A 15,992-nucleotide genomic window follows, 5' to 3' on the forward strand; every position below is an offset into this window, starting at 1 on the left:
GCCAAGTAACATATAAAGGAAGACCTATCAGAATCACAGCAGACTTTTCACCTGAGACTATGAAGGCTAGAAGGTCCTGGGCAGATCTCATGCAGACTCTAAGAGAACACAAATGCCAACCAAAACTACTATATCCAGCAAAACTCTCAATCACCATAGATGGAGAAACTAAGATATTTCATGACAAAACCAAGTTTACCCAATATCTATCCACAAACCCGGCCCTAAAAAGGATAATAGGAGGACAACACCAATACAAGGAGGGAAACTTCACCCTGGAAAAAGCAAGATAGTAACCTTTCATCAAACCCAAAAGAAGTTAAGCATTCAAATTTAAAAAATAACGTCAAAAATGATAGGAAGTAACAATCACTATTCCTTAATATCTCTTAACATCAATGGACTTAATGCCCCAATAAAAAGACACAGACTAACTGAATGGATACGTAAACAGGACCCTACATTTTGCTGCTTACAGGAAACACACCTCAGGGTCAAAGACAAACACTACCTTAGAGTAAAAGGCTGGAAGACAATTTTACAAGCAAATGGTCTCAGGAAACAAGCTGGAGTAGCCATTTTAATATCAGATAAAATTGACTTTCAACCCAAAGTCATCAAAAGAGACCCTGAGGGACACTTCTTGCTGGTCAAAGGAAAAATACAAAAAGAAGAACTGACAATCCTGAACATCTATGCCCCAAATGTAAGGGCACCCTCTTTTGTAAAAGAAACTTTATTAAAACTAAAAGCACACATTGCACCTAACACAATAATTGTGGGTGACTTCAACACTGCACTTTCCTCAATGGACCGATCAGGAAAACAGAAACTAAACAGGGACACAATGAAACTAATTGAAGCTTTGGACCAATTAGATTTAACAGATATATATAGAACATTCTATCCTAAAACAAAAGAATATACCTTTTTCTCAGCACCTCATGGTACCTTCTCCAAAATCGACCATATAATTGGTCACAAGACAGACCTCAACAAATATAAGAAGATCGAACTAATCCCATGCCTCCTATCTGATCACTATGGAGTAAAAGTGGTCTTCAATAGCAACAGAAACAACAGAAAGCCCACATACACGTGGAAACTGAACAATACTCTACTCAATGATACCTTGGTCAAGGAAGAAATAAAGAAAGAAATTAAAGACTTTTTAGAACACAATGAAAATGAAAACACAACATACCCAAATCTATGGGACACAATGAAAGCAGTGCTAAGAGGAAAACTCATAGCCCTGAGTGCCTCCAAAAAGAAAATGGAGAGAGCATACATTACCAGCTTAATGACACACCTGAAAGCCTTAGAACAAAAAGAAGCTATTTCGCCCAGGAGGAGTAGAAGGCAGGAAATCATCAAACTCAGGGCCGAAATCAATCAAGTAGAAACAAAGAGAACCATACAAAAAATCAACAATACCAGGAGCTGGTTCTTTGAGAAAATCAACAAGATAGATAAACCCTTAGCCAGAATGACCAAAGGGCACAGAGAAAGTATCCAAATTAACAAACTTAGAAATGAAAAGGGAGATATAACAACGGAAACTGAGGAAATCCAAAAAATCATCAGATCCTACTACAAGAGCCTATACTCAACACAACTGGAGAATCTGGAGGAAATGGACAATTTCCTTGACAGATACCAAATACCAAAATTAAATCAGGACCAACTAGACCATCTAAACAGTCCCATAATGCCTAAAGAAATAGAAGGAGTCATAGAAAGTCTTCCAACCAAAAAAAGCACAGGACCAGATGGCTTCAGTGCAGAATTCTACCAGACCTTCAAAGAAGAGTTAACACCAATACTCTTCAAACTATTCCACAAAATAGAAACAGAAGGAACACTACCCAATTCCTTCTACGAAGCCACAATTACGCTGATACCAAAGCCACACAAAGATCCAACAAAGAAAGAGAACTTCAGACCAATTTCCCTTATGAACATCGATGCAAAAATACTCAATAAAATTCTTGCCAACCGAATCCAAGAACACATCAAAACGATCATCCACCATGATCAAGTAGGCTTTATCCCAGGAATGCAGGGTTGGTTCAATATACGGAAATCCATCAATACAATCCACTACATAAACAAACTCAAAGAACAAAACCACATGGTCATTTCATTGGATGCTGAAAAAGCATTTGACAAAATTCAGCATCCCTTCATGCTTAAAGTCTTGGAGAGAACAGGAATTCAAGGCCCATACCTAAACATAGTAAAAGCAATATACAGCAAACCGGTAGCCAGCATCAAACTAAATGGAGAGAAACTTGAAGCAATCCCACTGAAATCAGGGACCAGACAAGGCTGCCCCCTTTCTCCTTATCTTTTCAATATTGTACTTGAGGTACTAGCTCGGGCAATTCGACAACATAAGGAGGTCAAAGGGATACAAATTGGAAAGGAAGAAGTCAAACTATCATTATTTGCAGACGACATGATCGTCTACCTAAGTGACCCAAAGAACTCCACTAGAGAGCTCCTACAGCTGATAAACAACTTCAGCAAAGTGGCAGGTTATAAAGTCAACTCAAGCAAATCAGTGGCCTTCCTATACTCAAAGGATAAGCAGGCTGAGAAAGAAATTAGGGAAATGACCCCCTTCACAATAGCCACAAACAGTATAAAGTATCTTGGGGTGACTCTTACCAAACATGTGAAAGATCTGTATGACAAGAACTTCAAGACTCTGAAGAAGGAAATGGAAGAAGACCTCAAAAAATGGGAAAACCTCCCATGCTCATGGATCGGCAGAATCAATATAGTTAAAATGGCCATTTTGCCTAAAGCACTATACAGATTCAATGCAATACCCATCAAAATCCCAACTCAATTCTTCACAGAGCTAGAAAGAGCAATTATCAAATTCATCTGGAACAACAAAAAACCCAGGATAGCTAAAACTATTCTCAGCAACAAAAGGAAATCTGGGGGAATCAGTATCCCTGACCTCAAGCAATACTACAGAGCAATAGTGTTAAAAACTGCATGGTATTGGTACAGTGACAGACAGGAGGATCAATGGAACAGGATTGAAGATCCAGAAATGAACCCACACAACTATGGCCACTTGATCCTCGACAAAGAGGCTGAAAACATCCAATGGAAAAAAGATAGCCTTTTCAACAAATGGTGCTGGTTCAACTGGAGGTCAGCATGCAGAAGAATGCGAATTGATCCATCCTTGTCTCCTTGTACTAAGCTCAAATCCAAATGGATCAAGGACCTCCACATAAAGCCAGACACTCTGAAGCTAATAGAAAAAAAACTGGGGAAGACCCTTGAGGACATCGGTACAGGGAGAAAGTTTCTGAACAGAACACCAATAGCGTATGCTCTAAGAGCAAGAATTGACAAATGGGACCTCATAAAATTACAAAGTTTCTGTAAGGCAAAGGACACCATCAAGAGGACAAATCGGCAACCAACAAATTGGGAAAAGATCTTCACCAATCCTACATCAGATAGAGGGCTAATATCCAATATATATAAAGAACTCAAGAAGTTAGACTCCAGAAAACCAAACAACCCTATTAAAAAATGGGGTACAGAGTTAAACAAAGAATTCTCACCTGAAGAACTTCGGATGGCGGAGAAGCATCTTAAAAAATGCTCAACTTCATTAGTCATTAGGGAAATGCAAATCAAAACAACCCTAAGATTTCATCTTACACCAGTCAGAATGGCTAAGATTAAAAATTCAGGAGACAGCAGGTGTTGGAGAGGGTGTGGAGAAAGAGGAACACTCCTCCACTGCTGGTGGGGTTGCAAATTGGTACAACCACTCTGGAAATCAGTCTGGCGGTTCCTCCGAAAACTGGGCACCTTACTTCCAGAAGATCCTGCTATACCACTCCTGGGCATATACCCAGAAGACTCCCCACCATGTAATAAGGATACATGTTCTACTATGTTCATAGCAGCCCTATTTGTAATTGCCAGATGCTGGAAAGAACCCAGGTATCCCTCAACAGAAGAGTGGATGCAAAAAATGTGGTATATCTACACAATGGAGTACTATTCAGCCATTAGAAACAATGAATTCATGAAATTCTTAGGCAAATGGATGGATCTAGAGAATATCATACTAAGTGAGGTAACCCAGACTCAAAAGGTGAATCATGGTATGCACTCACTAATAAGTGGATATTAACCTAGAAAACTGGAATACCCAAAACATAATCCACACATCAAATGAGGTACAAGAAGAAAGGAGGAGTGGCCCCTGGTTCTGGAAAGACTCAGTGAAACAGTATTCAGCAAAACCAGAACGGGGAAGTGGGAAGGGGTGGGTGGGAGGACAGGGGAAGAGAAGGGGGCTTGCGGGACTTTCGGGGAGTGGGGGGGCTAGAAAAGGGGAAATCATTTGAAATGTAAATAAACTATATCGAATAATAAAAAAAAAAAAAAAAAAGTAGAATATGTTCTTCCTGAGAATAATAATCAAAGGTCCACTTCAAGGATGTTAAGAAATACATATTTGGCTTTGATGCTTAAGAAGATAAATGTAAATCAAACTGAAGCCTAACTTTGCTATTCTGTTTTGTTACCACACAGAGACAAAATGGAATATCAGAATTGATTATCTACTAAGAACACAGTATTTGGCATGAATGATTTTCCTGAAGGTACCTAAAAGTTTTCCTTCTGTCCTATAGGACATCCTCTGTGAGGTGCCCTCCAGCAACAGTAGTTTACACAATCCAGCTCTAGTCAGAGTGTTAGCAATATGGACTTTATGACAAGTGCCTTGCATCTTCTCTAGTGTTTGTGACAGAATTGCCTGCCTTTACATTATAACATGTCTCTTGATGAATTGTCTGTCCAGGGGCTCAACAGTTTGTCTTAGAACAGGTTATGGTCCATTGATGGAAACTGTCTTAATCATAGATGAAGTTCTAAAAAAATGGTCACCTAATTTAATCAACTAGAATCACCATTATTACATTTGTTACTTGTTTAGCAAGTGTTTATTTTGCCAAGACTATGTACTGGGTTGGCACTGTTTGGGCCACTGGAGGTAGAACTCTGATCATTCAAACCCAATAGATAAATTATACAGAGCAGAGTCCTAGTCCCAAATCAAGATCAGTTCTTCCAAGTCACTAAAGTTTTTTGCACTGTTGGAAAGTAGAGATTTTTGTTAAATTCTGCACTGTGGTTCTCAACATTTCCATGCTGACTGGTGGTTCATGTTCTAGTAGAATATATTGTGTTGAATCTTGAGAATTTTATTGTGATATCATGAATTTGTTGTTAATAACTTTAATGGGATTATTTTTCTGATTAGGAACTCAAGCATGTCTATTGGTAAAATGTTTATAAATGTAGAAGAAAAACATTAGCTACGACAGCAGCAATCAAATTACATCATTTACCCTAACAACTATGTGTTGTTCATTGTAAATATTTTAAAATTTCATTTCCAACATCGCACATATGTTTTATATGATTGTCAGTTTTACACACACATATACACACACACATACTTCTCCCATAGTTACAGGCTATGTTTTCTTATATTCAGCCTGTAGAATTTTAGCATATCCAACCTTTGGTTGGAGTTAAAATTGTACTTGCCCTGAAAACACACATATAGGTAGCATTATATGGAATGAACAGGTTATATTTAAGAGAATAAATTTACATACATAAATGTATACATATACAATTACAATTAGTGAAAAAGCAGCCATGAATTGGAAGGAGAGTGGAGGGGATGCACAGGAAGGAGGGAGGAGAAGGAAGAAGAAAATGTAATTAAATTATAATCTCAGAACTCAAATAAAACCATCTTGATAACAACAAAGTAACTACATTTAAAATGCACAGATGAGGAGTCAGTATGCTCTGGTGAGTCCAGCAGGCCCTGGGCAGTAGCCTTCTGGTATCTGCTTCGAGATCTGAACAGCCTGGGCCACAGCACTAGGTCTCCAGGAAGTACAAGAGGCCTGCTGTGCACCCAGAGGCAGGCTGGGAGGACACAGCTTGCTCTGGTGGGTCCAGCCCCACAGAGCTTAGGTTCCAGTCCTGAGGCCTCTGGCAGGAGCCTTCAGATCTCTGCTTCGGGATCCAAAACAGCCTGGGCTACAACACCACATCTCCAGGCCCTGCAAGAGGCCAGAGGGGCACCCAGGAGGCTGGCTGGGAGGAGTCAGTGTGCTCTGGTGAGTCCAGCAGGCCCAGGGCGGGAGCCTTCAGGTGTCTGCTTCGGGATCTGAACAGCCTGGGCCATAGCACCCTGTGTCCAGGCAGTGCAGGAGGTCAGCTGTACACCAGAGGCCAGCTGGGAAGAGGCAGCTTGCACTGGTGAGTCCAGCATTGACAACAAGACCAACTAACACCAGTGACAACTAGATGGCAAAAGGCAAATGCAGTAACGTCACTAACAGAAATCAAGGCAATATGGCAGCATCTGAACCCAATTCTCCTGGATACCCCATCACACCAGAGAAACAAGATTTGGATTTAAAATCACTGGTCATGATGCTGGTAGAGAAACACATGAAGGACATACTTAAAGAAAAAAAGCTTGTAACCCAAAACATCCAGGAAATCCAGGACACAATGAGAAGTCCAACCTAAGGATTATAGGCATAGATGAGAGTGAAGATTTACAACTTAAAGGGCCAGTAAATATCTTCAATAAAATTATGGAAGAAAACTTTCCTAACCTAAAGAGAGAGATGCCCATGAATGTACAAGAAGCCTACAGAACTCCAAACAGACTGGACCAGAACAGAAATACCTCCTGTCACATAATAATCAAAACCCCAAATATACTAAACAAAGAATATTAAAGGCAGTAAGAGAAAAAGGCCAAGTAACATATAAAGGAAGACCTATCAGAATCACGCCAGATTTCTCACCTGAGACTATCAAAGCTAGAAGATCCTGGGCAGATCTCATGCAGACTCTAAGAGAACACAAATGCCAACCAAAACTACTATATCCAGCAAAACTCTCAATCACCATAGATGAAAATGCACAGATGATTACTGGGCATCATTTTCTAAATTTAACCTTAAGATAATACTATGCATAGCACATGTACTAGATGTAGTCTAGAAATGAGGCAGCAGTTCTCAACCTGTGGGTTGTGACACCTTTGGGGTTTAAAGACCCTTTCACAGGGATTCTATATCAGAAATCCTACATCAGATGTTTACATTATGATTCACAACAGTAGAAAATTTACAGTTATGAAGTAGCAATGAAAATAATTTTATGGTTGGGGGGTCAGCATAACATGAGGAACTGTGGTAAAGGATGGCAACATTAGGAAGGTTGAGAACAACTGATTCAAGGCATGCCAGAAGATGGACATAGATTACATGCAAATACTACATTATTTAAATAAAGACTCTCGAGTATCTGTGGATTTGTATATCCATGCAGTACTACAATCTCTACTTTAAGGATAATGATGGATACTGACTCCCACATCACCTTTTCCATGATAAAATGAGTACAGACATGTGCTTTCATTATATATGCCTCAGTTTCATATATATCATTGCATATATTACCATAAGTTGATGTAGCTCAACGTTACGCTCTTTCTACTATTTTACTATAAGAAATATATCAAAAAATATAGAAAAGCATTATTATAACTTTTTGTTTATTTCTTCCTATTATCTCTGAGAGATAAATTTCGAGTGTATATGAGATGGTATTTTCAAAGGCTCTTCATATCTATTTCCACATCTCAGAGTGAAATAAAATTGCTTTCACTGCAGCACTACATAGGAGTTTGCATCCTTTACACTCCTGCCAGCCCTGAATATTCACTTTTTTAAAAATCCATTTTTAGTAGATGTTCCATGAATTGATTTGCTTTTCTACGACTGTTAATAAGCTTCATTTTATGATTATTTGTTCTTTTGATGACTTTCAAAGCTCTTGTTTCACTCTTTGTATGCATTCCCTTTCTTATGAAGGGATACTCTATTACTTTAAACACTTTCCCTCTTTTGGGACCCAACTAGACACATTTTGAGCAGAGGAGTGATAGATAACCAGATACATTTCCTCTTTTTGCTTAGCAGTGTAAAACATTTTGAACAAAACATATGGGAAGAGACTTAAGCATATTTACACAGTATGCATATCACATGTACTGCCTCTATCCCATTTTAAATAAATTAAATTAAAAGTTTTAGCTGCCAAGTGGCACAGACTGGCAATATATACATACTCCCTAGTTACACAACAGACAAGCAGCTAACGTCACGATTTATGTATGTGTGCTCAATTAGAAACGAGTCTAGTGCCAAGTTAATCACAAATTTGCCATAAACTAAAGTTCATTACTGTTGCATGAGAAGAAATATTGAATAGAACTGTTTACATTTGCTCTAGTGTCTCCCATATAAGGAAGAGAATTGCAGGGAAGCACTTTTTGTTTTGTAGGTAGAACTATCATTTATTGGATGCCGGCCAGGCACTTAACACTTTTAAATACTAGATTTATACTCAGTGATTTTATCTTCACCACGACTTGTAAGGTACTTGATATGTTCAGCCCCATTTTATGTTCAAGAAGTTGAGGCTTGACATGTTCAAATGACTTTCACAAGATAATTTAGTGTGTAAGTGGGTTCCACCATGAGTTCATCCTAGACAGCTGGCCTTAGCCTTTTATAGAGGTACCTTTTTATACTGGTGTCTGGCTAGAAGCAGAGAAATCCTTTGGATAATTCATTTGCTGAATGCCTTCAGTAGGCTAAATGCTGCAATCAACTTACAGAGAGGAAAGATAAAGTAAGGTGCTTTAACTTATAAAATAAACTGAGATAAGTACTTTGGGAAAGGCTGGCGATTCTATGGAAACAGAAAAGAAATATAGTAAGCTCAAGATTTGGGATGTGAAGCCTGGAGGGATGCAATTAGACGGTGGTCTTGGCTATTTCCTCAGAGGTTTTGGAATACTCTGAAGTGCAGCCTTCTGGCCATGCACATCTTTCAGTACCTGTCATTGGAATGGGCCCTCAGACCTTAGCACAACTGATGTCATGATGGAAGTACCATTCAGGCCATAAAACTCATTAATAGATGAGATGGTACCATCAACCAAAATTAAACAAGGACCTAATCCAGAAAGTCCATAATTTGTGAAAGTCTCTGCATCTGCTAACATCGCTTGTTGGCTTACAACGTTCTGCTTCTGACTAATTGTTCTCACTAACTGAAGTATGGCACCCCAAAATGTGTTCGTGCTAAAAAATCTTACCCTAAGAAAGGCTCAGATTCTAAACGCCCAGTATAGTTGCCAGCCAGCTAATAAAGACTTTCTATTATCTTCAACTCATGTCCTCCTAGCAGTCTTCTCTGGTGGATACCCCAAGTGCTGGATAGTTTTATGTCAACTTGCCACATGCTAACTCATCTGAAAGGAGGGGACTTTGATTATGTAAAGGCCTCCATAAGCTTGACAAATGCCTCCAGTGCAGGCAGGCCTGTAGACTTTAGGGGATTTTTTTAATTAGTGATTTATGAAGAAGGGCTCAGCCCATCGCGGGTGATGTCATCCCTGGGCTGGTGGTCCTGGGTTTTGTAATGAAGCAGGCTGAGCAAGCCGTGATGCTTCATTGTAGCAATAGAAACTCTAACTAAGGCATTCCACAACATGGTTAGTTAGTTTTGCATTAACATCTTTATGTGTAACTAAGCAAAGCCCACAGTTTACTGTGTTATGGAGAGAAATACACCAACCAGATTCTAAATGGGAGATCGACAGGATCCAGATCCAGTGTCTTAACCTGTGAGGTACCACTCTGTGATGCATCCTGGAAAAGTCTGGCAGCAGGGGATGCTTTCTAACTACACTACAAAAAATTAGCTTACAGTCAAACAAAAAATGAATCCGAAGCATTTCTGGAAGGGTTTGCCCATGGTATATCTCATTGGGGCTTTGGTTATGAACATACAACATGGTACTGTAAGCACTGCCTGAAATACCTCAGCTCAGATTTTAAATGGTTATATGTTATCAATTTTAGGGCTTATTGTTATACATGCACAGTTTTTACAGAAAGTGAGTAGTATTTATTTGCAGAATACAAAGATACTCAATATTTTCCCACCATCTTTTCTCAGTGTGTTAGGTATTAAGCTATATACCTTTAGGTTGTATTATGTGTGGACATTTGATTGTTACAAATTCTTTAGGAATTGGTCCACATGCCAGTGTTCCCAGTTACTTGGAGGGACACTCACTTTTCCTTTGGGATTCAAATATCTTATCTTTCTTACAATTACTCATTGACATGGTGGTGTGTCTTCTCTTCTACTGTGACACTTTGAGAACAAAGACTCTCCACACATATCAACACTACAAAGGATTGCCTCAGAACCTGTCCACATGATGATTCATCCAAGCTCCACCTTCAGAGGAGTGGTTGGGTTTCATACTGGATATGTTTCTACATGATAGACATAGCACACCCCCAGATATACACATATTCTTCCATATAAACAGAGATTTTGAGGCTCACTTGCCAAATCCAACTATGAGCAATATAGGTTCTTAGAATCACAACCTGACTTCTTTGGTCAATTGAATACAATCTGTTTCTTAGTCTTTGAGCCACCCATATAAAAGTGGCCATTATCACACATTTGTTCTTAAGCATAAGTGAATTCCCTTCTTTTTCTTACCTTTGTTAATATTGTAAAAGAGCTTCAGCAATTGTTTTGGCCACCTCCCAGATTTTCAATCCTTTTTAATAACAATGCAAAAGGAACGGATTTCAGTTTGAGGTTTATGTTGCCAAAGACATTTATTAATAAAGGATCTTGAAATGTGAACTGTTTAAAACTCTTTTCTATGCAAATGAAAGTTGAGATGGAAACTTCAGTCTTCTGTGCCAAGCAATTCTTGCTTTTCAACTTCTGTGTGAAACAATGATGATTTGACACAGTAAGTTAGCTCCTTGCTCCAGGAAATACCTGCTCCTTGAAGATAAGACTTGAATCTGGCAGAGATTACTTATCCAGACTGAGCCTGGGGATCAAGACCTCTTCCAAAGTTCCTTCTCACTGTGCCATCAATCCAAGTTTACTGTTTCATCAGATCTGCAGAATCTCAACTACTCTCTCCCTTGCAAGACCTGCCTAAAGTCATCCCATCCTATAAACCTTATAAATATTATTCCCTCATCGTGTCCTTCTTTGCTTAGATATAACCAAGTCTTTATTGAGGCAATGCTAGTCTTCATTAAGTACTACCTAAGAAATTTAGCTTTCCTGGACCAGTAGTTATAGTGGTGAACTTTTGAGAATAGAACAAGCCAAAAATCCTCTTGAATTTCATAAGATGTGTAGTCTCAGGAGCTGGGGATGATGCTGACCCTGGTATTTCCTGTGTGGATTCTCAGGGAATACTAGAGATGGAGATCCCCGGGGCTTCTTATCTAGAGACTTTCTGGCTTCAATGAACTGAAAAGGTACTTCTATGAGTTAGAGCTCTTATAATTTCTTTTATTTTCAACTACCAAATGTCTTCTAGGAATAAGAAATTCTTGCATAGAATTCTCCTGATAATTGGATCAGAGAAAGCTGTCATATGACTAAAGAAATTGTCTCTGTGTTCTTACATGTTGATGAATTTATTTAAGATCATCAAACAGATAAGTTTGATAAGACTATTCCTTTATGGGTTCAGGAAAACTTTTTGACAGCTTCTTAACAGACAACTTTGCTACTCGTTGAAGTCTTATGATACTTGGTTGTGTGTTTGTTTAACACACTATAGCCAGAGTCAAGGCAAGTTCAAAATAACTTTAGGTTGGATATTTTTATATTAACTCAACTAGGCTAAGGAGAGCTGATATGAACTGTGTCTGTATGTGTCTTAGAGTATTTATGGAAGGAGCTAGCATTTGGATTGGTAGACTAAGCATAGAGGAGACAAAGCTCCCCAATAATGAATGAGCCTCATCTAATTTGTTGAGCCTTAATAGGACAAAGGTGACAGAAATACAAATTGCCTTTCTCTTGATGAGTTTGGACATATATCTTCTGCTTGCAAACTCAGCACAGCTACTTTCAGGCATTTAGACTCAAGGCTGCTCTTATACCATCAGCTCTTCTGGTTTCCAGGGATTTGAATTTGAATTTGAACTACTGCTCATTTTCTAGGGCAGCTGCTTTGTATATCATAAAGTATTGGGTCTCTCAACTTCCATAATCATGTGAATCAATCTTGTATCTTTTTCCTGTCTGTCTGTTCATATGCCTATCTATCTATCATCTATCTACTATCTATCTATCCTCTATCTTCTCTATCCATTCATTATCTATTATCTGTAACCATTCATCTATCATGTTTGTTATTCCTGATATCATCTATCTATCTATCTATCTATCTATCTATCTATCTATCTATCATCTATCTATCTGCTATTTATCTATCTATCTAACTGAACTGTAGTTCATGTCCTTATCCACATCAGTGGCATAATTTCACAAATAACAGTCTAGATGTAGAATACTGGTTTGGTATGCTCTTAATTTAAACAGAATCATTCATTTGAATGGTGTATCTAAAGGGAATGGTCTTCAATTATGAGTGGCATAAAAATAAACAATATGAAACAAAATGAGCCTTCTGAAAGGAGGTGCCTTTTCAAAATTGATGCTTTCAATGTTCCTTAATCAAGGCAAACAGGAAGTGAAACTAAGGGACTGGAGGGGTGTTCCCTTTTTAGATGCATTTCTCTTAGAGTCTCTTGACCTGAAACTTGAATATAACTGCCCTTCTTCCTCTTACTCTTTCTCCTCCTCTTCCTTCTCCTTCTCCTCCTTCTCCTCCTCTTCCTTCACCATCTCTTTCTCCTCCTCCTCCTCCACTACCTTCTCTTACTCATCCTCCTTCTCCTCTTTCTCACCTTACCCCTCCCTTCCTCCATCCTTTTTTCTCCTCCATCACCACCACCTCCTCCTCCTCTCCTCCTCTTCTCCTCCTCCTTCTCCTCCTCCATACGGGACTTTATTCACCTCATTCCCTAGTCTTCCTGACTAATCTACTTTCATTTCTAACTAAATGGATACTGAACCATCTCCAATGTTTTCTAAGATTAAAGTCACTTCAGAAGAGATGAAGTTCTGGCTTTAAACCCTGGTATTTAAGTAAAGGCGCCACTGTGAAGTGCTTTCTAAAGCCTATACACAAAATAGAGAGAGAAATTTAAAAGAAAAGCCAAATCCAGAATTATTCTAAGAAGATTTAATTTGGGAATTTCCACTTCATATGAATTAGATCTTAGGCTAAAAGCCAGAATCTCAGAGGCAAACACTATGAGATAGAAAACTGAGAGTGGGAAGGTTCAGAGAATGACCTAATAGACCCATATTGTAGAAGAGATTAGAAAGTTGAAGAAGCTGAGGTTGGAGAGCAAGCGCTTCGAGGGCCCTCCCTCAAAGACTGTTCTGTGAAGACAGATTGTGCTGTAATCTCTTCCTACAAGCAAAGGAAGGACAGATCTATTGGTGACTTCAAGAACTGCTCTTTAGCCCTTTATACAGCATCAGGAACAGATTCGGAGGCAGATGTGACCCCAAGTCTATCTTCATTCTCTTTGAGCAGCCCTAAGCCAGAGCCAGGGGATTTTCTATGAAAGCAGAGGCAGGAATGAAAACTCTCACTGCTGCTTGGCTTCTATTCATTTGGTATCGTTCAATCACCTAGACACAATCAGAGTAAGGTTCAGTACAAGGTGGTGACCTTCTGGATAAAGCAGTTGGGTGTTTATCATTCATAAACATAAAGAATAATAGAAATATAATTGTGTGGTGACAAGCAAGTAACCCAAGGAATAAAATAAAGCAGGTGGACCATAAAAGGCTACTGAAAGGAATCCTGACATTCATTTCCCATTTTTATCTTCAGATACATAAGGAACAGATTTTACAGATATTAAAGGACAGTGTGACAAATTGTTTATTGAAATCACAAATTCTGACACTGCTGTGAAGTCTTTCTCTTGGGAACTAATATTTTCTACACACCCCCTCTTTTCATCTAGAATTGTCACTTTTAAGCTTTTAACCCAATAATATTTTCTCTCTTTTTTGATATCATAATTTTAAACTAATTAAGAAGGCACAGAATGGGAAAATGAAGTATTTAGATTAAGGAGCATACTTCTTATCTCTCAAAATCCTGAAGACTTTCATAATCACCCTCACATAGCAGTGAATTTGAATACCGATGTGTTATGTATAGTGTCTTTGTTTCTTAAATAAAGCTCACAAGTTCTTTTGAATATATGAATACTACAGCAAAATTCCACTTATCTTGGTCAGAGTGATTTATTATGTTTTTCCCCAAAAGTATATACAAATGAAATACCAGCCAGTATAGCAATAATGTTAGCAGGTGAAGATTTTGGAAAGTGGTAGGATCATTAGTGTTTCTCCTTCCTGGGGGGAGGTTAGTAGCCTTAGGACTGTTGTTCTCAACATTTCTAATGCTGAGACCTCTATAATACAGCTCCTCATGTTGTGATGAACCACAACCATAAAATTATTTTCATTGCTACCCCTTAACTGTAATTTTGCTAATATTATGAAGCATAATGTAAATGTTTGTGTTTTCTGATGATCTTAGACATTCCCTTTGAAAGGATGGCCCTACCCTTCCCCCAAAGAGGCTCTGGGGTGGAGACCCACAGATTGAGAACAACTGTCTTTATAAGGAAATCCCAGAAACTCCTCCAACCACAGGAGGTGCAGCAACAAGGCAACATCTATGACCAGGACATGAGTCTGGGTCTGGTACCAACCCTGAAGAACTTTGTTCTTGGATTCCTATGTGACAAGAACTGTATTCATATTGTTTGCCACTCCATGTATGATGATTGGGCTGTTGTGTGAATAGACTTAAGTCTGAATGGATTAAGACAAATTTGCTTCTGCTCTGCTGCTGTATGGTCACTGCTCTGTTACTGTTAGAAGTGTGAACATAGGGTGGCGGGAGGTATATAGATGCAGAAGGCCCTCCTGGTGAGACTTCATATGGAAATTTAGAAATAGCTTATTAGAACCCAGAGGAAAGACAGTGCTTGTTTTAAAGTGACAACACTTGCCAGAATTTTGGTTGTGTCTTGTTGAAGCTAGATCTTGGAATCAGATGTCAAGCCGAAGAAAGGTCAGACCTAGATATTAAGAAGTAGATTGGCTTTTTCTGAATGCTTAAGATAAAATGTAAGGAAAGGAATTATATAGACATGTCATTATTTATTTTTTACTGGGAATTAAACCCATGGATTCTATATGCTTGGAAATAACTTGACTATGGATCTAGGCTCCAGACTTGTTTTCCTTAAATTTTGAAAAAGGGGCTTCTCGTTACACAGCACTCATTCTATAGACCAGGCACATCTCAGTCCCATCAATAGCTGAGGTTATATAGGTCTGTACCACCAGACCTAGGTTAAAGATACAATTTCTTAAGAATTCATCTGTAACTTAAATAGAATTACATCAATCTCCCTTTTTTTCCCTCCAGCCCCTCCCAGCTATCCTCCTTCAAATTTATCCTGTGCAAGCCCACACAGAAGTTGATAGCTTCTTGATTACCAATGCTATATGTTTTTACAAATATATGTAAGTACAGCTGGCCTAGTCCATTTTTGTCGTATGTATACATCGTTTTAAGGCTGATCACCCTTCATTAGATAGCCAATAAAGGGGCTCATCCATGGTAAAGGCTGGGAATCCTTAATATAGCAGTCATTAGCTGCCTGTAGTTCTTTGTCTAGAAATGATGCCCTGTAGAAATTTCCTCCTTTCTCATTAACATGTACATTGATAGTAGCATTGTTCTGCTCTTGTGTGTATAGCATTTTCTAGAAGAGACCATTACAAAGCAGATATCTTGATTTTCTGACTCTTACAATCTTCTTTTTGCTATCTCCTCTCAATGTTCACTGAGTCATAAACTCAGTAACTGGGATCTAGAT

Source organism: Apodemus sylvaticus, chromosome 4, assembly GCF_947179515.1.
Source record: "Apodemus sylvaticus chromosome 4, mApoSyl1.1, whole genome shotgun sequence".
Lineage (NCBI taxonomy): Eukaryota > Metazoa > Chordata > Mammalia > Rodentia > Muridae > Apodemus > Apodemus sylvaticus.